This window comes from Pan paniscus, chromosome 10, assembly GCF_029289425.2.
Source record: "Pan paniscus chromosome 10, NHGRI_mPanPan1-v2.0_pri, whole genome shotgun sequence".
Classification (NCBI taxonomy): Eukaryota; Metazoa; Chordata; class Mammalia; order Primates; family Hominidae; genus Pan; species Pan paniscus.
The window spans coordinates 15060152-15084261 of record NC_073259.2 but is presented as its reverse complement, the minus strand read 5'-3'; the positions used below and the strand labels follow the sequence as shown (position 1 = coordinate 15084261).

Here is a 24110-nt window from a genome sequence, read left to right as displayed (position 1 = left end):
TTGTCAACTTTTTTCAATATTATTTTCTAAAGAGCCTTTTTAGACATTTTGTTTCTAATTGCCATACCCAAGAAATTTTAATACCATATAGATGCATACCTGTTCATGTACCACGCGTAGAACCATGATTATACATAAAAACCATAAGACATTTTTAATTCATAAGAACAGATTTTTGCGTCCGTGGGGGTGATACCACTCCTGCTGAGAATGCATGTTTTAAAGAGACAGCTGTTAAATCCATGACAGCAGGGTTGGATGGAGGATGACAGAGCCAATAATCAGTTAATTGAAAGTGGTAGAAATGGTCTGAAGAAAATGCACAAGAGAATTTTGTTTCTCTTTGAGCAACTGAAGACCATAGGTGCCAACAGTAGAAAGATGGAGAGGAAGCATTTTGAGAAATTGGTCTCTTGTCAATATGATATGCTACAGTACAGTAGTAGGCAAGGTTAAAGAAGAGCAAACAGAAAGGAATAGGATGAAGAAGAATCACAAAATTGATTTTGTTTGTTCGTGCTGGGTGGCAGTTTTCTACTCCCTAGAGCTTTCTGATTTTAGAAGACAGTTAAGTATCCTCAGTTGAAAGTCTCCCAATTCAACGGACACTCAGCAATTAAAAGAAGATGATATGCAGTGGTCAAAAGAAAATGATGTCTGTCTTTTTAAGAAACATGAATCCAAGGATCAACTTCTTGGAATTTTACTGCCATGCTGGTTGTTACCGCACCTGCTAAGTTCCTTTCTGTAGAAGGGTAAGGGTGGATTTTTTAAAATGGGGTTTCTTTCAGAAGACTACACTTCCATGTTCAAGGTCATGAGTAGTTATTTTAGAAATGATTTTTGTACCTGTTTAATGATAAGACTGATGATATCTAGTCATATCCATTTACCATAGGGAAGTATCCTAAATTCATGAAGTGGCCTGGAATTAAGCCCTAAGAAAGAATCTATGTATGTCATCAAGGCTTATGGCAATATCTTAGGCCTTGGAAGTTATAAAGTCTGAGGGCATTGCCAATTTTTGGTTTTGAATTCCATTTGTTATCTCTATTTTTTACTAAAGATTGCAAATAGGAGCAATGAAGTTTTTGATTAGAAAGTAAAGCCTTACCAAGGTATTTAATAACATTCTCAGTGAAAGGTAGTCCTCAAAATAAGCAATGACCAAGCATACTACAACGTGCCTATTATTTGTATAAATGTTGATCTTTGTTTCTTTTTACCTGGGAGGCTCAGATGAGGACAATGAACTCAGTTATATGAACTGATATAAATTCCAGTAGAGTTTCATGTTCCAAGATTGAATTTGAATCTGTAATCATATAGCCTGTTTGATAATTTCAAGTTTTTGTTTTTAAATGCAAACCATTATAAAACAAAATTAAATCAGAATTACTCAAGGAAATCTACGTTAAGCCTATGTAAAGCCCAGAAAATATTTTCATACAGATTAAATCATTGAGAGGTTTTTTTTTTTCTTTAGTAGAGGAAGGAGTCCTGGAGTCAGCATGTTACAGTGGTGGATACTGATAGGTGAAGACGAGAGAAATAGTATGGGAACTTTAACTGCAAGTTTATTAATTTATTTCATAAGGTATAAGAAGAGTGCCCCGACCAGGCACAGTGGCTCACGCCTGTAATCCTAGCACTTTGGGAGGCCAAGGCGGGTGGATCATCTGAGGTCAGGAGTTCAAGACCAGCCTGGCCAACATGGCGAAAACCCCATCTCTACTAAAAAAACACACACACACACACACACAAAATTAGCCGGGCATGGTGGCAGGTGCCTGTAATCCCAGCTACTGGGGAGGCTGAGGGAGGAGAATCACTTGAACCCGGGAGGCGGAGGTTGCAGTGAGCCGAGATTGCACCATTGCATTCCAGCCTGGGTGACAGGAGTGACTCCGTCTCAAAAAAAAAAAGAATGCCACTAATTGACAAGAGTTTATAAATCTAGGCTCTAAAAAGCAAAATATTTTTGTAAACAATTATACCAGTCTATGCTTAAATATGAGTATGCATCTTTTAATTTGAAAAGTATACAATCATTGAAACACATTTACATTGTATCTTTCAACATTTGTAATCAACCTAAGAAGACAGCACTTTCTTCTAGATTAATCAGCTTTTAAATTTTGACTTACACTTGTTAAACGAAAGTATTCTCACAGTGGCTGTAAAATGATCAAATTTTGAATACAAACAAAGTAGATTATTTTTATTATTCTTTCCTCATTTCTTTGAATAAAACAAAGGAAAAAATATGTTACTTGGGGGCCTTTCCAAGAAACCTGAAAATTTGATTGTACATAAAAAGACTTCACAACCATTCTATTCTTTCTAATTTGGGGCCTAAATTTCAGAAAGGCAAAATTGAGTATGGTCAAAAGAAACAAGATATAAACACAATACTGTGTTTTATAGATATACCACCACAAGGGCAAAGATTATCAGGAACTTTTAACATTCCCAAAGACAAGTTGTTTGTTAAAATACATCAAGAGCAAAGTTATCAGAATAGATTGCTAGAAAAAAATGGGTATCTGTTATCTGAACACAGAAAATTTGCTCATTTTACAGAAAAAAAGGACAAATCTAATTTTACTAATGTGTACTATTTATGTGAACATTTACAGTAAAGAATTTAACATGTTTCTATGCATGCGTTTTCACATATAAAGATATATATATGCAAATAGATGATAAATTTAACTAAAGCCTTAAAAATATAATAATTAACTGATAAGTATGTTAAATAGAGCAATGTCTATATGATATTGAATTTGTCATCCTAGTAAAGTATTAAGATGTCCTTAAATAACAGATACTAATTAGTATCTTGTATACATATTCATGTTTCTCTGTAAATAATGAACCAAAACTGTTCAATCATTTATATTAATTCCCAGGTTCAACCATGCTGATAATTCTTTATATAAATTTTCCTGTTAGATTGCTGGTATGATTTCTGTCTTCTAAATGGATCCTGACCAATACGAACACCAAATTAGTTTCATTACTCATTGAGCATGCCTGCATTTGGCAGTGCCAATATATTTTCTCAGGATTTGAATGGAAAGAATACACTGTATTACCGAGTTTACTCAATATTCAAAAATAATCAAAACCTACAAACCCCAAGCTTGTTTGAACAACAAATTAAATATACATGTCTTCAGGCTAAATTTTTCACTCCCACTTCAAACCAAGTATAAACTGAATTTTAACACAATACATAAGCAGGACATCTTCAACATTGCTTTGTTTAATTCTCCAGGGATTATCTAGATAACTATTATCAAGCTCTACAAAATATAATAATACTTAACCTAACCCCCTACAAACAAATAATCTTCTGAATAGAGTCTAAAAATTTACCTACATAGATATGGTTTCTTACCTTTAAATTCTTGATAACACAGCAGCAGTTTTCCTGGTGGGCACTGATGTGGGCAGACCTGTAACATCACAAAATAAATAGCCCTCATTCTTGACTCTCTCAAGACAGAGCTGTGGCTGTGATATCTTGGAAGAATCAGAAATCACAGAATGCAAGGTTATTTTTACGTCCTTTCTCACATTAGTATTAAGTGATTTTGGCCAAAGAGCAAGTTTTCGTGAACTGATTAGTCCATCTATTTATTATCATCATGTTAATACTAAATATTTACAATCGAGAAGGTGCATTTTGGTCACTCAGTGGGTTGCAAGGTATGACCACAGTTAGGTACAACAATACATAACATAGTTCTTGCCCACTTACAATCTGTAATCTATTTCAATACAAATAGCTTATGAGAAAAAAAAGTTTAAATTACAGTTTTCTTTTCATACCCCAAAGAACCCCTTTCTACTTGCAACCTGAGTTCAACCATGGGCATAGACTATTTTTTTCCTTTGCTTTTTTTTTTTTAACTTTAATCTTAGGTTCAGGGGTGCATGTGCAGGTTTGTTACATAAGTAAACTCATGTCACAGGGGTTTATTGTACAGATTATTTCATCATCCAGATCTTAAGCCTGGTACTCAATAGTTGTTTTTTCTGTTCTTCTTCCTCCTCCCACACTCTACCCTTAAAGAGGCTCCAGTGTCTGTTGTTCCCTTTGTGTCCATGAGTTCTTATCATTTAGCTCCCACTTACAGGTGAGAACATGCTGTATTTGGTTTTCCGTTCCTGCGTTAGTTTGCTAAGGATAATGGCCTCCTACAAAAGACATGATCATGTTCCTACAAAACACATGATCTCATTCTTTCTTATGGCTGCATTGTATTCCATGGTGTATATGTACCATATTTTATTTATCCCATCTGTTGTTAATGGAAATTTAGGTTAATTTCATGTCTCTGCTATTGTAAATAGTGCTGCAATGAACATTCGTGTGCATGTATCTTTATGGTAGAATGATTTATATTCCTCTGGGAATATACCCAGTAATGAAATTGCTGGGTCGAATGGTAGCTCTGTTTTTAGCTATGTCATACTGCTTTCTACAATGGTTGAACTAATTTACATTCCTGCCAACAGTGCATAAGTGTTCCCTTTTCTCTGCAACCTCACCAGCATCTGTTAGTTTTTGACTTTTTAATAATAGACTCTTATGTTCACTAAATTCTAAGAAGCCAGAACTGGTAATGAACTCAGAGACTAATTTAACTTTTGGCAACTAACTCAACTAAGGAAAACACGCTTGAGAGGTAAAGTAATATACAGAATCACAGAGGCATTGAAAATTTCGGAATTAGAATACAAATATTTGAATATTAGGGCAAGCCACATTACATATACAACCTAAGAAACCAACATTCTTAGTGGTTAAGAAGTACAGTCCCTGAAGCCAGCCTGATGAGTTCTCATCCTGAATCTGCCACTTACTAGCTACCTGACCTTGAACAACTTAACTAATCCCTCTATGCTTCAGTTTCCTCATTTGTAAAATGGGTACAATAGCAATCGTAATTACCACTTAGGACTGATAGTGAGCTTCAACTGAGGTTCACATGTAAAGCACTTAGAAGTGTCTAGAACATGGTAAGTGTCACTTTAATTATTACAGAACTTTGTTTTAGGAAACATCTTGAAAGACATCTTTCCCAACCTTTTACCAGAGTCAGTAATTTTTTTTTTAATTATACTTTAAGTTTTAGGGTACATGTGCACATTGTGCAGGTTAGTTACATATGTATATATGTGCCATGCTGGTGCGCTGCACCCACTAACTCGTCATCCAGCATTAGGTATATCTCCCAATGCTATCCCTCCCCCCTCCCCCCACCCCACAACAGTCCCCAGAGTGTGATATTCCCCTTCCTGTGTCCATGTGATCTCATTGTTCAATTCCCACCTATGAGTGAGAATATGCGGTGTTTGGTTTTTTGTTCTTGCGATAGTTTACTGAGAATGATGTTTTCCAATTTCATCCATGTCCCTACAAAGGACATGAACTCATCATTTTTTATGGCTGCATAGTATTCCATGGTGTATATGTGCCATATTTTCTTAATCCAGTCTATCATTGTTGGACATTTGGGTTGGTTCCAAGTCTTTGCTATTGTGAATAATGCCGCAATAAACATACGTGTGCATGTGTCTTTATAGCAGCATGATTTATAGTCCTTTGGGCATATACCCAGTAATGGGATGGCTGGGTCAAACGGTATTTCCAGTTCTAGATCCCTGAGGAATCGTCACACTGACTTCCACAATGGTTGAACTAGTTTACAGTCCCAACAACAGTGTAAAAGTGTTCCTATTTCTCCACATCCTCTCCAGCACCTGTTGTTTCCTGACTTTTTAGTGATTGCCATTCTAACTGGTGTGAGATGATATCTCACTGTGGTTTTGATTTTCATTTCTCTGATGGCCAGTGATGATGAGCATTTTTTCATGTGTATTTTGGCTGCATAAATGTCTTCTTTTGAGAAGGGTCTGTTCATGTCCTTCACCCACTTTTTGATGGGGTTGTTTGTTTTTTTCTTGTAAATTTGTTTGAGTTCATTGTACATTCTGGATATTAGCCCTTTGTCAGATGAGTAGGTTGTGAAAATTTTCTCCCATTTTGTAGGTTGCCTGTTCACTCTGATGGTAGCTTCTTCTGCTGTGCAGAAGCTCTTTAGTTTAATTAGGTCCCCTTTGTCAATTTTGGCTTTTGTTGCCATTGCTTTTGGTGTTTTAGACATGAAGTCCTTGCCCATGCCTATGTCCTGAATGGTAATGCCTAGGTTTTCTTCCAGGGTTTTTATGGTTTTAGGTCTAACATTTAAGTCTTTAATCCATCTTGAATTGATTTTTGTATAAGGTGTAAGGAAGGGATCCAGTTTCAGCTTTCTACATATGGCTAGCCAGTTTTGCCAGCACCATTTATTAAATAGGGAATCCTTTCGCCATTGCTTGTTTTTCTCAGGTTTGTCAAAGATCAGATAGTTGTAGATATGCGGCGTTATTTCTGAGGGCTCTGTTCTGTTCCCTTGATCTATATCTCTGTGTTGGTACCAGTACCATGCTGTTTTGGTTACAATAGCCTTGTGGTATAGTTTGAAGTCAGGAATCCAACTTCCAAGGGATGTGAAGGACCTCTTCAAGGAGAACTACAAACCACTGCTCAAGGAAATAAGAGAGGACACAAACAAATGGAAAGACAATCCATGCTCATGGATAGGAAGAATCAACATCGTGAAAGTGGCCATGCTGCCCAAAGTAACTTATAGATACAATGCTATTCCCATCAAGCTAACATTGACTTTCTTCACAGAATTGGAAAAAGCTACTTTAAAGTTCATATGGAACCAAAAAAGAGCCCGCATTGCCAAGACAATCCTAACCCAAAAGAACAAAGCTGGAGGCATCACTCTACCTGATTCAAACTATACTACAAGGCTACAGTAACCAAAACAGCATGGTACTGGTACCTAAACAGAGATATAGACCAATGGAACAGAACAGAGCCCTCAGAAATAACACCACACATCTACAACCATCTGATCTTTGACAAACCTGACAAAAACAAGAAATGGGGAAAGGATTCCCTATTTAATAAATGGTGCTGGGAAGACTGGCTAGCCATATGTAGAAAGCTGAAACTGGATCCCTTCCTTACACCTTATACAAAAATTAATTCAAGACAGATTATTAAAGACTTAAATGTTAGACCTAAAACCATAAAAACCCTAGAAGAAAACCTAGGCAATACCATTCAGGACATAGGCATGGGCAAGGACTTCATGTCTAAAACACCAAAAACAATGGCAACAAAAGCCAAAATTGACAAATGGGATCTAATTAAACTAAAGAGCTTCTGCACAGCAAAAGAAACTACCATCAGAGTGAACAGGCAACTGACAGAATGGGAGAAAATGTTTACAATCTACCCATCTCACAAAGGGCTAATATCCAGAATCTACAAAGAACTTAAACAAATTTACAAGAAAAAATCAAACAACCCCATCAGAAAGTGGGCGAAGGATATGAACAGACACTTCTCAAAAGAAAACATTTAAGCAGCCAACAGACACATGAAACAATGCTCATCATCACTGGCCATTAGAGAAATGAAAATCAAAACCACAGGGAGATACCATCTCACACCAGTTAGAATGGCAATCATTAAAAAGTCAGGAAACAACAGGTACTGGAGAGGATGTGGAGAAACAGGAACATTTTTACACTGTTGGTGGGACTGTAAACTAGTTCAACCATTGTGGAAGACAGTGTGGTGACTCCTCAAGGATCTAGAACTAGAAATACCATTTGACCCAGCTATCCCATTACTGGGTATATACCCAAAGGATTATAAATCATGCTGCTATAAAGACACATGCGCACTTATGTTTATTGCGGCACTATTCACAACAGCAAAGACTTGGAACCAACCCAAATGTCCATCAATGATAGATGGACATATACACCATGGAATACTATGCAGCCATGAAAATGGATGACTTCATGTCCTTTGTAGGGACATGGATGAAGCTGGATACCATCATTCTGAGCAAACTATCGCAAGGACAGAAAACCGAACACCACATGTTCTCACTCATAGGTGGGAACTGAACAATGAGAATACTTGGACACCGGGTGGGGAACATCCCACACTGGGGCCTGTCATGGGGTGGGGGCAGTGGGGAGGGATAGCATTAGGAGATATACCTAATGTAAATGACAAGTTAATGGGTGCAGCACAGCAACGTGGCACATGTATACATTTGCAACAAACCTGCATGTTGTGCACATGTACCCTAGAACTTAAAGTATAATTTAAAAAATTTTAAATAGGTAGAAAGAGCAAAGAACAAAATTGCTTGTAAGGAATAACAGTAGATTCCTCTGGGCTACGTTTTATGACAATTTCTCAATTTCATCTTCCAAATTACTAATTCTCTCTTAAGCATCATCGATCCTTCTAGTCAGCCTTTCTACACATATATTTTTAAATTAATAATATGCCTAATTCCAAGGTCTTTAATTATTTTTTAAGTTACACTATTGACTCATATCTGAGTATACACATTTTACTTATTTCTAAATCTTTTTCTGATTGATGTTCAACAGTTTTCTCAGGTATATATTGCTCTTTTTTTTGTTTGCTTAATACCTTGATTTCAAGTCATTAGAATCTTCAACCATTTAGTGATTCATGCTTATGTTTTGGGATTCCCAGCTGGCTTGTCCTAGAGTGCTTTATTTTGCTTATGCAATACTTCTCCAGTAAAAATGACACAGGAGCCAACACACAGCCACTGTGATAGGGAAGTACCTAGACATTTGGGCTTTGGGGATTTCTGTTACTCAGGGGATTTTCCAGCAATGCTGACAATTCCCTGCCTCTATGACCCAACTACAATGAGACTTTTCAGTCTCTGCCTTTTCTGTATTCTTCCAACTCTGGAGGTGAAGCACAAGGTAGTGACATCAAAAAGTTAGCCATGCTTCTTCTTGACTCTTAAAGACTTCCAGCCTAAAGGAGACACAGGAAGGAGGACAGGCAAAGCTTTCACCTTAAAGTTTGGCATGGAATTTTAGATTACTGTAATGAAGCTCTCCTAATAACTAGAAATTACCAGGTCACTTTTTATTTTTAATTATGCAAAATTAAAAGGAAAAGTAGTACACATGAGTCAGGGAAAAGTAGTACACATCAGGTCTGAGGAGACAAAGTTTTAATGTTTGTACCCTGGCTCTCTTTGCTGGTTACATAAACTCTGTGAATGTTGCTTAACTTAGTGACAAGAAGAGGGGAAAACAACCTGACCTGCTTCACTGCTACTCCTGCCACACGTTAATCCTCACTATTTGCCCCTAAGTCCCTGTCTGCCCTTAGTATCCTCCACACTGTGCCCCGCCATTATCCTAGAGCCACTTGTAACTCTTATAGCAGTTTTCTCTGTGATACATCTTGAGCTTCAGTTTTCTTTTATAATCATGTAATACATAAAGATTGAATTGAGAAATCGTCATAAACAGAAGATATTGTCCAATGGAAATTTCTGGGAGATGGAATGTTCTATGTTTTATGTCTATGCTCTCCAATTCAGTGGCCACTAGTCACATGTGACAGCTTGAAATGTGGCTAATGCAACTGAATATTTAGTTTTAATTAAAACTTAAATAACCACATGTGGTCATGGCTACTGTATTGGCTGGTGCAAAACAATATGTTATCTTATGATGTAAGAAAGACAGTAGTCAGTTGTCTTAAACTCTTACATAAAACCACGTGTCATAACATGCATTAAAAGAATTATAGATGCATGGAAGAATTCATAAAATCAGGAAAACAATTTCACACCTTCTTTTTCCCTTACCTTCTACACATTTATATTTTACTTCTTTTTAGCCATCTATCCCATTCTAGTATCTTTCTATGAATACATTATTCTATTGTGTACAATTTCAACTTACAAGGCACAGACATTCATTTGGAATTCAGAGTCCACAACTAAGATATTTTCTGGTGCATCCACAGTCATTTGAAATTTGGGTAACACTGCCAGTAAAAAAAATATATATATTATATTATAATGTGTATATTATATATTATTAACATAAATACATATTAACATAAATACATTCATACAAAACAATTGTTTCTCCTTTACAAACCATCAACCTTTGCTTATGTTTGCCATTAATAAACAGTGTGAGGAGGACGCTGAAGTGCCTAAGACTGGATTTTGGAATTGGAAAGAAAATGCATATTTTGAATTCCAAATTCATCACTTTTCAGGTGTTGAACTTGGGAAAGTGTTTCTCAATATCTTCATCTTTAAAATAGTAAAAAAGATACTACAATAGAAATTTTATGAAGATTTTAGGAGAAAATATGAAGGGACTAATGGCTAACATATGACTAATGTTAATTCCATTCTTCTCATAAGAAGTGCTTTACATCCCAGAAACTATCATATAAAATAGAATCCAGATACTACAAAAGGAAGATAGATAGCCTAGGTTAACAGAGAATTGCAGGAAGATTATGGGCTGAACTAGGAGATAAAAATCACAGTAGATGGAGAACCCTAAAATAGTAACAGAGGACAAGGAAAGAGGAAAGGAAGAGATACTCACTTGAAAATTCATTATTTAATAATCCTGCCCTTGCAAAATTGGAAAGATTTTATAATTTTTTTATTAATAGGTAATATTTTCATTGCTATTATTTACCATATTCTTCCACAGAGAAGGAGTGATATGTTTTCTTCTCATTGAGCATCTCCACGGTGATTTCATACCATCCGAGGATGGGCTCTGAGATTAACTGGAAGGAGAGTTGTAGAATCCCTCCCACAGACTCCTCATTCACCCACTGTTGTATTCAATTGCCTTCTGGGTCCTGAGAATAAGAAAGCATATTTTTGCATGCTGGATGCTTTTATTCATTATAAAGTTTCAGCAAGGTGTTTCCTACTTAGGTTTCCAACTTACTTAGGATTCAAAACATGAGTGTGTTCTCACATCACCCAAGGAGAATTGGTTACTCTCCTATCTGGGGTCACATAGATGCATATTACAGCACTTAGTATATTTTAGAGCTAGCTGTGATTTTTTTACATTTATTTTCTGTGCCAATCTCTGATTTCTTAAAGGCGAGCCATATTTTATCCCCAGTGCATAAAACATTAAGTGTACATGTATATACATTCAACAACTAAACATTAAATTAAATACAATCATACTTGTCCGTTGTCTATATTATTATTGTCTGTATTAATGGGTGCATGCTAATATGAATCACATGGTGGTGGGGGTGGAAACCTATTTCTGTCCTCTTGAGGCTGTCTACATGAAATTAATAATTCTGCAACAATTTAAATAGACAATCTTCCCTGTGAGCTGCCTTTTGATTTTGAGGTTTGGAGAGATGTTCAAAAAATGAGAAAACCATTCTTCAACTATTAGTTATCTTACCTGAAGGGTGATCACTGGATACTGAAATAAAAATAAAAATAATGTTAATATATGAACTCAAGGGTTTTTTTCTAGATGAGTGAAGAGGTTAATTATAAATCTATTATGAAGCAAAGAAACATAAACACATTTAGGACAACCCAAACAAATACTGATTTCTGACTGAAAGTTTGAATATCTATTGATTATATTGAAACTCATCTGCCTAGTTTTCAAGAATTTTCATTTACTTCTCTCTCTTTCACAACATACACCCTGCAGTCTCAGTAAGCAACCCTGCCCTTGGGTCTCTCCAACATAATAAAAATGCCCTCTTAGATGAATAATAACTTCCTTATCAACAAATTCATGGTCAGTCTTCACTCTGACAGTTGCAATGTTTTACACTGCTGGTTGCCTCTTTTTGAAATTCTTCAATTTTGATTTCTGTATCTAGCACTACTTTTTTTTGTCTTAGATTATTGGCCATTCCTATACTCCACCATTTCCTTATCAGACAAGTAAATAAATGTAGACATTTGCCCAAGTTTCCCTTGCAGAGTTTCCTCTCCTTCTTCCTTCTCCTTCCACCTCTCTGTATCTCCTCTCAGTTCTCTCCATGTTTACCACTCTTGCCCCCTCTAAACCTATAGTCAACAGTTCCACTTTCATCTCTTCGTGTTTTCTCTCAGGACCTCAAAACTAACAAGTTGAAATTAAAGACTCCTAGGCCAGAAGCCCTCATGTGAATAGGCTGATGAGAATTTTAAAAATGAGTACATAGGGTCCTTTGCCCACTCCCCAAGTTGCTAAGTGCTCCTTCCCACTAATTGCAGCATTCCTTCACTAATAAAACATAATGTGTCTGGAGATAGGAACAGGATTCATAAACCTTGTCCAGAATTCTTGCAACTGAGAAATATAACAGTTGAATTAAGGGCCTACTTGTTATTCTAAATTCATGGAATTGAATCTTGATGAAATATTGAGATGGTATTGAAGAAAGCTACTGCTGCAACATTAACTCAAGCATTAAGAGAGGTAGAGCTTCTCGTGAGATTTCCTCATAGGAAGAAAATGAAGAATATATTACCCAAAGGTGCCATGGGAAGACGTTAACCATTTGGATGAGATTCTAATAATGAGAAATGAACCTAGAGTACTATCCCTTTTTGTTTGCTATTTGTAATACTTCCAATGCAGATGGCTTCAACTGTGTTCAACAGATTTAGTTTTTATTACTTAATTTCTTTTTTTTTTAGTTTTTTTAAACTCAGCTTGGTCTATTTCAAAAAACTAGTGAACAAGAACCTAGTAAAATCACATTTTCATTGTTCTAAGCTGCTTGATTTTTCTCTAAAAACAATTATTAAAATGAGGCTCATTCTGCTCTAGTCACTAATGACTGTCTGCACTAAATCTTGTATAAACCAGCCAAGAACAAATACAACAACTCCTTCATGTCCCCTTCTGGTTCATACTATCTCTCCCTGTCCATACACAGGGCCTCTTTTTAGAGGACTAGTAGTTCCAGGTCTTAAGATAAGTTTAAAGAAAGATCTGAAACTTCTTGATGCAAATGAAACTTTCTGGAAAAAGTATGTTTGAATATTCTACAAAACACTGACTTAAAGGAAAAGAAAGGCACCATCAGCAATGAAATTGCAGAAAATGAAAGAAAAGACCGATGTAAGATTTGGGCAGAAGAAACTAGGTATATGCTCTATATCTTGGCCCATTTGATAATGAGCCCAGTTGCATCATTACTATATTTTTATTATGTAGTCAAATTTATTATGAATGCCCAAATCTCATAGGCCAGCCATGCATTGAATCTATTTATTTAAATGGAATACTGAACCGGATAATGTCCAGCAATTAGAAACACTGGCTTGGAAAGATAAAACCACATAATCTCTTAGCTGCCATCATTTTCGGAAATGCTACATCAATTTCCATCTCTATATATAAGCACATGCAGTTTGTTGTGCCATGGAAACTCCTTGCCATAAACATTTGGTACAAACGATCTTCTTATCTATGACCCGTATTTGAGGGAACAGCCCATTAATCCTGTTCTTATGCAAATGTAGTTATTACTAAAGCAGGGAGTTGGATAATCATATTTGGCCTAATTGACAATAATAAGTCAACATTGGGGGGTGAGAACTAATAAGGGAGTTATGATAATGCTGCAGCGGCTTTGATTTTCAAGAAGCCCTTTACTTCCCCATGGTGCTTCCAATCAAGGATGATTGTCAAAGGATTGCAGTAGAAATTCTCACTGCCTTGGTTAAATAGAGGAGTTGCATTCTTAGAAATAGAAGCTTCAACCATGAACCAAGGAGAACAGGAACCACATGCTATCTTACGGAAGTGATTTCGGATTTAGTTTACTACAAGGTCTTTGGAGCACTAAAAATTAGATTCCTGCTCTGGAAATTAAAATTAAGCAACAGTCTAGTGAATGTAGCATAACTATAGAAGATGGGGAAAGGAGGTGGATTAAAAGTGTCGATGTCTTAAGGATGAAGTACAGTTTGGAGGGAGGAAAAGGCACTAACAGAGAAACCATCTGCACAGCTTCTGTAAGCTTCAGAAGCTTCTTCGTAACTGCGCTCAGTTGATAGATTGATCTGAGAGACCACAAAAGAATGCTTAGTTCTAACAGGTTTCTAAACTACATGAAATGAAATTTGTCAGGTATCCTGTTGTAAGGACTGAAGTCCAGGTCATGATTCGTTGTCTTTTGACAGTTTTCACTGTTGACCGCCTTGGTTCTCAGATTGTCGCTAGCTAGATTGTAGTCTTCTGCTGAAATACTGTCTTAGACTACCATCACCATGTTCCCACCATGTATTTAGTTCCCTAACTGCACATCAGTATCTATGAAATAACTTCTCTGAATTTCCCATTAGGGAAAGTGAGGCAGCGTCGCTTTCCCTCATGGGTAGCAACACTTCCCCCTTTACCATCCCTGTGTAAATAAAGAACAATATCTGGAAAAATTGGAAGGGGTCCTGGAACACATCCCCAGTCAAGTTATTTCTCTGCTCTATACACAAACTGCTCCTCTATGACTAACTGTAATTCAAGTGCCTTCATAATATGGCACCAAGCCTCCTTTCCAAGTCGTTTTTCAACATGCCTTTTTTTTTCTTTTTTGAGATGGAGTCTCGCTCTGTCACCCAGGCTGGATGGAGTGCAATGGCGCAATCTCGGCTCACTGCAAGCTCCACCTCCCGGGTTCACGCCACTCTCCTGCCTCAGCCTCCCGAATAACTGGGACTACAGGCGCCCGCCACCATGCCTGGCCAATTTTTTGTGTGTTTAGTAGAGATGGGGTTTCACCGTGTTAGCCAGGATGGTCTCGATCTCCTGACCTCGTGATCCATCCGCCTTGGCCTCCCAAAGTGTTGGGATTACAGGCGTGAGCCACTGCGCCCAGCCCTTCAACGTGACTTTCTATATTTGTTATAAGTTTCAGCAAAGCTGGGTTACGACTATTCCCTAAATCCTCTTGATTCTCTACCCACATGCCTTCACTAACATTTTTTCTCTGCCTACAGTATCTTCTAGGCCTAATTTATACATTTGGTCATCTCTGTTCCCTAAGGAATGTCTCGATTTCACCTACCCCGTGACAACTGTATCAGGCATGGCCAATGCTTCCCCCTTAGATCCCTTTTTCTGGTTCTTTCCAACCACCCTCAGCTCCATTGTGTTTTACTTCTAACAGCTTTCACCTGTGAACTTTTTGAGAGGCCTGTTTTGGAGCCTCCTGGCAAGTTCCTAGGGTTTTACTCCTATGTTGGGTGATGCCCAGAGCCAATAACTGCCTGATGCTGGAGTACAAAAGCCCAGCTTTGGTTCCTACAGTGGAACAAACTGTGAAGTGTAATTTATGCTCCGGAGCTTCCTGCCAGTCAGTCTGAAGACTTTGCCCAAAATCAGTTGATTGCACCCATGCTTGGCCTCCTCCCCTCCCCTGTCCTGCTTCTCTCCACTCTCTTATTGGTTTCCCCCGGCAGCACTTCCTTAATAATTCAGTTGTCCGTTTTTCCCTCTCTCAGAATCTGATTCTGGAGAAGTTGATCTAAGATAATACCTCTCCTGGTAACTCCAGATACAAAGCAGCCATAATGCTTTCATTCACTGGTTATGTAATTCACTCATTCAATCATTATAAAGTATTATTGTGGCTTGGCTCACTGGTTCATGCCTGTAATGTCAGCACTTTAGCAGGCCAAGGCAAGAGAATTGCTTGAGGTCAGGAGTTTGAGAAAAGCCTGGGCAACATAGCAAAACCCCATCTCCACAAAAAATAAAAAAATTAGCTGGGCATGATGGTGCTGCCAGTAGTCCAAGCTACTTGGAGGGCTGGGGCAAGAGGATCGCTTGAGCCCAGAAGTTAAGGCTGGTGAGTTATAATCGCACCACAGCACTCCAGTCTGGGCAACAGAGCAAGACTCCATCTCTAAAATACATAAATAAATAAAATATTCACTCTACATAACATTACTCATTCACTCAATACATAATTTAATAATGGTATAATATTACTAGCCTACTATCTGCCGTATCCTATTCTTCCAGATGTCAGGAATATAGTCATGCATGTTGCTTCATTTGTGTTCTTCTCCAACAACCTCTGCTCTAATGTAATCATTCTGGGGACAGAAAGAGTTTCTTCTGTATCTTTGGGTCTCGGCTTACCTAGCACAGTGCTTTTATAGGTGGTAAGGATTCAGTAAAGTACAGACTTTTATTTGTAATTAGGAAATAGGTTTAATTGTGTTGACCAAAGAGAGAGGGAGAGAGAGAGTGAGGAAGAAGAAAAAAAGAAAAAGTTTGATGGAAAGGGAGGAATACATAGGCTAATAAGAATGTAAAACCAATAACTAAGACTGGCTTGCCTCATTTTCATGGATTAATTTTAAGAAGCAAAACCATGCACAAATACCTACCTATTTCTAGCTATAACTTACCATTTCATCAACTGGTTTCAAATGATCGTCCAGAGACACAACTCGAAACATCACTGAAGAAAGAAAGAACAATGATGTAAAGAAAGTATTTAACTTTTGTGTCATCACAGCTTTCCTCCTACATTGATTAACTTAGGTGAATCAAAAAGCACTAGGTTACTACCACCTGTGATGAGGAGTTACATGCACATCTTATGTAAGACATATTGGATCCTGGGGTTACCAGGTTGAGCTTATTAAGTTATACTGCCAAGAAAGGGTTCAGTAAAAGAACTTCTTGTCTTCCTTTTGTACTTCCATCCCTTCTTTCTCTTTCTCCTCGTATGCATTCTCACAACATATGCTCAGGCTGCCTAATGACTTCATTAAAGAAATGAAAGACAGAGGAGGCAGGTCACTTAACTGTTAGTACAATTCCTCACAGAGATTGCATGCATGCTTATTCAGCATGTGCCTTTTCTGTGTATCCTTCATCAACCAATACCCTTATTCCCTTAACCCGCAGCGGAAGCACCTGCAATCAGCTATATTCTCCCACTCTCACATTCTTATCCATCTGTGTCCTATCCCCGAGTTGGTTCTCAGCCTGATGGACCTTGTCAAACTTATGTTACTGTCCAGTCAGTAAAATTCATTCTCTTTTGAAGATGTTTCTCTCTGCCCCTATTTCTCTCACAAAACACTTGATTTCTTTTTTGCTCTGAGGTTGCCTCTCTCCCTCTAGGTCTCTATAGTGGAGACCTCTCATCTTCCACATGGCTTGAGAAGGGAAATAAGTAACTTCCTAATTCAGAAATCCAACAAAACATTTTTTTCTTGCATTTTAATTCAAAAGAGAGAAATTATTATTTTAGATGCCACTAGTTTCAGAAAATTTATTCCTGTTGATGTCATCTAATGACTTTCTGGTTGCTGTCATAGAATGTCACCTGGCTAATGGTCTTCCTTTCTACTGCTTAGCCTGTCATGGGAAATTTTGACATGCTTTAAAGGAAATGAAGATTCACGCCAAAATTGGTATTGGTCATCATATCAGAGCTATTGTATTTTGGAAAAAATGTCAATTGCTGATGACAAGAGTCTATGTTGTCATCTGTCTATAGATACTTTCTGTCCCTTTGTGTTTTCAGGTTCATTTAGAGTTCAACTTTGTTAATCTCATTCTTCCAGATTATTGACCCTCTCCTGGCTTCAATTCATTTATTCACACATTAATTTTAAAAGCCTTTATTGATAACCTATTTCATAATTCTATTCATATGTATGTGCGAGTACGAGTGTCAAATGCTGAAAATTTTTTTTTAGAAAAAAGACTTGCTGTTTGGCTATCACAGGATTCATAAGATTGGCTGAGAAATGCTGATCCCATCATATCCCATCATGGTTTAAATGTGGTCTCTACATTGACGGTTCCTCAAATTCATATCTTCAGCCCTTTCTTTTTTTCTGTTTTCTTTTCTCTTTTCTTTTTTGAGACAGGGTCTTACTCTCATCACTCAGGTTGAAGTGCAGTGGCACAATCTTGGCTCACTGCAGCCTCAACTTTCCAAGCTCAGGTGATCCTCCCACCTCAGCCTTCCAAGTAGCTAGGACTACTTGCCCCACCACACCTGGCTAACTTTTTTGTGTTTTTAGTAGAGATGGGTTTTCGCCATGTTGCCCAGGCTTATCTTGAACTCCTGGGCTCAAGTAATCTGCCTGCCTTGGCTTCCCAAAGTGCTGGGACTAGAGGCGTGAGCAACTGCGCCTGGCCCTGCCCTTTCTTCTTACCTAAAGTTTCATAAATATACTGCTTCCTACTTGACATGTCTGCCTGAATATTTGAAAGATATCTCATCCTTAGTGTGCCCAAAAATGTAATCCTGATTTATTTCCTCTTGCCCTACACTTCCTTATTTTAGTAAATGACAATTCTGTCCAAGTGTTTAGGCTAGAAATTTCAGACTCATTCTTATTCCCTCATTCTTGTCATCCCCTCATTGTCGTTCCCTCTTTATATTACACTCTACATCAAAACATACCTTAAAGATATTATCTGCTATTTCTCTTGCCCAGAATGATTTTTCCCACCCATGGTAGACGTCCTCACTTCATTCAGGTCTCCGCTTAATTATCTTAAAACATTTTTTCCCTCTAGTTCTAATCTGTTCACCTACTTTGTTAGCTCTGTCATTTAAAAATTGAATTCTGGCTGGGCGCAGTGGCTCATGCCTGTAATCCCAGCACTTTGGGAGGCTGAGGCGGGCAGATCACAAGGTCAGAAGTTCGAGACCAGCCTGGCCAATATGGTGAAACCCCATCTCTACTAACAAAATACAAAAAAATTAGATGGGCGTGGTGGTGCACACCTGTGATTCCAGCTACTCAGGAGGCTGAGGCAGGAGAATTGCTTGAACCCGGGAGGTGGAGGTTGCTGTGAGCCGAGATTGCCCCACTGCACTCCAGCCTGGGCGACAGAGTGAGACTCCGTTTCAAAAAAAAAAAAAAAGATTTCTCTTTAACTCCAAAACTGTCCCTGTCTTTGTTCAAGATGTAATCGTCTTTTATTTGGACTCTCACAACTGTCACTAACTGGATCACTGCCATTTGTGTTGCCATAACCTAGCTAATCTTTCTACGGTTATCAGAGCTAATTCCTGAAGACCAAATCTTATCTTGAATCTCCTCTGATGAAAACCTCACATTGCACAAAAGTCAGTGTCTTCATAACTTAATGTGTAGCAAGTCACACATTACTTTTTGTGAAGTTCTGACCTGGCCTTCTACCACAGCCTCCTTTCCAGCCATTCCCACCAAGCCCCCTAACCTGAAGCTATACAGTATCCCTTACCCGCAGTAATTTCATCATGAGTACTGACTTTACTTCTGTCATGGTTATTTCTATAATAGGCCTTTCCTTCTCACATAGAGGGGCTGCTTTCCCTTCTACTCTGACATTGGAAGCTTGAATAGCCCAATAGCTTGAATAGCTTAATTCTCCCAAACATAACTAGAATCTGTTTTGCTGAAGACTTTGTATATCAGTCAAGTACCTTATCCCTTCTTTCTCTAAATGCATTCATAAATATCATCTTTGATATATTTATTTTTTAATAACTGAAGAATTAGTCACTTTCTATTTTATCTGTTTACTATGCTTTTTCATATTTTGTTCATGCCACTATATAGTAGTTAATATACTGCATTATAAATATGAAGCAACAATAAACTGTGCAATGAGGTTTTAGCAATCATAGTTAATATCACACCATATTTTTATTCAAAAAGAAGCATGATGCTGAGTAGATTATGAATATTTGTAGCATTATAATCTCAGATTGTAATGATCAATTTTTTGAAAACTGAATATCTCTCAATTGTGTAAGACTCCTGGCTCAATTTCTTTGCTACGTTATAACCTTTCCTCTGTGCATTAGACTCTTTACTAGACTGTGGATGGATAAGAAATTTTAAAAAAGCAATTTTAAATTAAGGTTTAATGTTTCTGTGCTCTTTGAAGTAGCAGCCACCTTCCCCACCTCTGCCTTCTATAGCTCTCCTTAGCAAGAATCCTAGAAGCCTTCCTTGGACATCCTCTTGTGTCAAGCACATATACTCTTCTCCCTCATAAGCACCTCCCACGCCAGCATGTAATGTTTGTTCCGCCGTTGTTGGTGCCAGCTCAAACTGTACAGCCATGCCCTGTCTTTCTTGTCTAGTCCTTCAGTCTTTCTCTGGTGCCTAAATACTGACCTGAATGCCCTCTTTTGTGAAGTGAGGGAGGGAGGCAAAGGGTCAGGGGAAGAGGAGTGGAAGGGTGGGGATAGCACAATGCATGCAGTGCATTCCTCCATCTCCAGCACACATCCCTCACCTCCCTCTGCTTGTGTTGTTCTGGGATCACAGTGTGTTGGTACCTAAGCAGGCTCTGATTACTGTGATTCCCAGTTCATCCACGACTGCCTCCTCAAGCCATGATCCCCACATCTGTAGTGACTCCTCATGGGTGTTACTTAACTACATGAAAATGCCTCTTTAGTTCTATATTCAGGGATTTCCTTTAACTCTTCTATTCAATGCAGCTTCTTTTCCTTCCTTTTTTTTTCTTTTATTATATCACGTTTTATTTTATTTTTAATTATTATACTTTAAGTTCTAGGGTACTTGTGCACAACGTGCAGGTTTGTTACATATGTATACATGTGCCATGTTGCTGTGCTGCACCCATTAACTCGTCATTTACATTAGGTATTTCTCCTAGTGCTATCCCTCCCCCTCTCCCCACTGCATGACAGACCTTGTTGTGTGATGTTCCCCACCCTGTGTCCAAGTGTTCTCATTGTTCAATTCCCACCTATAAGTGAGAACATGTGGTGTTTGGTTTTCTGTCCTCGCGATAGTTTTCTCAGAATGACGGTTTCCAGCTTCATCCATGTCCCTGCAAAGGACATGCACTCATCCTTTTTTATGGCTGCATAGTATTCCATGGTGTATATGTGCCACATTTTCTTCATTCAGTCTATTATTGATGGACATTTGGGTTTCTTTACTCTAAATAAGTCTATCTACTTCTCATTTTACGGCATGGTTTTTAAATTAATTCTACCTCAGTGCTTTTTTATGTACCATTCATCTCATCAGAAATGTCTTTCTTCTGACTGCTGTAATCTGTATTCATCAACTCCTTCTGTACCCAGGAGGAGAGAGGAGGCTTTTCAGCTTAATTCAACATCACGCTGATCATTCTATTACTTGGGCAATTCTCTAGTCACTAGGGGTATCTCATTACATGTTCATGACATACTTTGTTGCTGTTTTACTTCTATTTCAACCATAAGCTTGTAAGTTTGCATAAATTAAATTCAAAATCCCCAAATATGTGATTAGAATGTTATTAGAATAATATGGATATTATTAGAATATTATTAGAATAATATGGATATTATTAGAATAGAATAAGGTGCTCTTTAAAAATGCACTTTCTGAGGCTCCCTACCCCAGACTCATGGAAATGAAATCTCTAACATTTAGGCTATGTAATCTATATTTTTATTTTGTATTTTTAAGCAGGTTCTCTAATAAAATTTAATACAATAAAATTTCTGAGCTTGTATTGTGTACCATCAATTCAAATATCATATAAGTGACATTAGTTGAGGGTAACCTGATTTAGGTACACTCACCTTTCTGTCCAGGCTTGTAGGTGGGTTTATCAGTCTGTACGAAGACCACATTCTCTCTGGATCTGATTGCCACAGATCTCCTCTCTTCCAGGTTGAGAGTGGCTCCTTTAGCAGAAAATGTAATAAATGCCAGTGGGTCAGATCTGGCCTGAGGAACCTAGGGAACAAATAAATACTCCATGAAACTGATTTTTTGTTAAGAAATCTCTATCACTGTGTGTTGGTATCACTAAAAGTTTCAATTCATAATTTGTCATATCTATTTCTTCAGTAACCAACCTTGTTTATTTCTCTTGCTTTGTCACTTCCTTATCTCACCATTTAAATGGATTCTTTTGCCTTTCTTAAAACTTCCCTTTTCTGCACAAGAGTCATTCTTTCTATATGTCTTATTCCCTTCAACAATTTTCTATCATAAAATCAAATGTTTTGGCTCTTGCCCTTGTTACCATTTATGACTCTACTTAACATCATCTCATACTGAGGACTATATTATTCTTTTAAAAATTAAAATAACTTTACACATACAGTCAAATAGCCTGATCTCTGTCCCTAAAAAGTCAGTTAAGTGGGTGGTGTTCATGCACCTGTAATATTCTTTTCTACATTAAGCAGGAAGAAGATCTCTGTTCCATTTTTGGAATTTACTTGGATTTATTCTCTATGTTTCTTAATTTCTCTTTCATATTTCCCATTTCTTTGTCTACTTTGGAAGAATTTCTGGGTTGATTCACTTTTAACGAATTCACCCTTTAGTTGTGGTTATTCTGCTATTCAACCCACCTATTGAATTTTCATTTAACTTTTTGTTTTTCTAATGCAGAAGGTGCTCTATATTTTTCTCTTCTGGATGATGTTGTGGTATCTTGATAGTTATTTCATTATTCTGTGGCGATATTGCCTGACCAGTGCCTGTATTGATTTACTTATTGATTTATATATAACTTCAAATTTTGAATTTCTAAGTACTTTAGGAACTGAACTCAATATCTTTTAAGAAAAAGTTTCTGGGGATTCAATAGTACTTTCTCTAAAGTTTTGTTCAGATTTTATTATTAACTCCATCCTTGGATGGTGGGTTTTCTTTTGGTTTTGCTTGTTTGAAACAGGGTCTGGATGTGTCACCCAGGCTGGACTGCAGTGGCAGGATCATGACTCACGGCGGCCTTAACCTCCCAGGCTCGTGATCCTCCCACCTCAGCCTCCCAGCTGGTACTACAAGCACATGTCACCATGCCTGGCTAATTTTGCATTTTTTTGTAGAGATGGGGAACACCATGTTGCCCAGTCTGGTCTTGAACTCCTGGGCTCAAGCAATCCTGTGCCTCTGCCTCCAAAAGTGCTGGGATAATAGGTGTGAGCCACTGTGCCCAGCTGGATGCTGGGTGTTTTGTTTCTTGAATGTTTCCTTTCATCTGTAGTGCTGGCTTTCCTAAATGTGTATCGATCGTTGGTAGTGACTTCTGGCATTTTTATACTAGAATTTCTTGGCTGGCCCTGTGTGAAAGCAACACCCGTGACTGCAGATGAATCTTTAGGATTCACAGTCAAATGGGTGAACATCCACCAGATCCATGATGAGGATATGCAGCTGATATGGGATGGTGAGTCTGGGCCTTGCACCTGGGTTCTGGGTGACACTAGTGGATGGGGTGAGAGAGAATGGGGGATGAAGACATTTCTTAACAACATGGTTCATCATTTTATTTTTACCATTATCAATGTCATATAGAAAAGTAGAAAATGGAGAAAAGTAGTTGGAACGAATAAATTATACATTGTCCCCTTAGTGAGATAAAAAGACTGCTAATATTTTGGGGATCTCTCCTTCCAGTCCATGAACATTTATAATGTGCTATAGGTGCTTACAGTGCAATGGTGTTCAAGACAGACACATCCCTGCTCTTCATAAACTTGCAGTTTTTTGTTTTTTATTTCACTGAACTCTTCTAACATTAATTTATATTTACAGAAGAAAATGCACAAATACAGTGTCTTTACAAAAAAGTAGAAATGTGACCAACAAGGGTAAAGTTGCACTCACCCCACTCCACCTCACTCCTCTGCCCTCCTCCCCTGCCTGTTTGCTGTAGAGTCCTGTGTTCTTTGTCTTTATATACATTCTATAAATACACATACACACATATAATTTTTATGTATTATTAGTATTTCAATAGTTTTGGGGGAACAGGCTGTTTGGTTAGATGGATACATTCTTTAGTGGTGATTTCTGAGATTTTGGTGCACTCATCACCCAAGCAGTGTACACTGCATTGAATGTATAGTCTTTTATCCCTCACCACCCTCCCACCCCTTCCCAAGTCTCCAGAGTTCAGTGTATCTTTCTTATGCCTTTGCATCCTCATAGCTTAGCTCCCACTTATAAGTGAGAACATATGTTTGGTTTTCCATTCCTGAGTTACTTCACTTAGAATAATGGTCTCCAACTGCATCCAGGTTGCTGCAAATGCCATTATTTTGTTACTTTTTTATGACTGAGTAGTATTTTATGTTGGCTGTGTGTGTATATATATATACACCACAATTCCTTTACTCACTCGTTGGTTGATGGACATTT

General features: G+C 37.8%; 1 protein-coding gene across 1 annotated transcript in view; it reads right to left on the bottom strand.

Annotated features, from left to right (window-relative positions):
* CLEC2D (C-type lectin domain family 2 member D) overlaps positions 1 to 24110 on the bottom strand; it is a 157633-nt gene that overhangs the window by 103841 nt on the left and 29682 nt on the right. Inside the window, exons 3-8 of the mRNA XM_003829650.8 lie at positions 21533 to 21689; positions 16371 to 16423; positions 11404 to 11424; positions 10660 to 10828; positions 9898 to 9982; positions 3404 to 3461 (exon numbers count right to left, since the gene is read on the bottom strand). The gene's annotated coding sequence lies outside the window, so the exon portion shown is untranslated. The remainder of the gene's footprint in view (positions 1 to 3403; positions 3462 to 9897; positions 9983 to 10659; positions 10829 to 11403; positions 11425 to 16370; positions 16424 to 21532; positions 21690 to 24110) is intronic.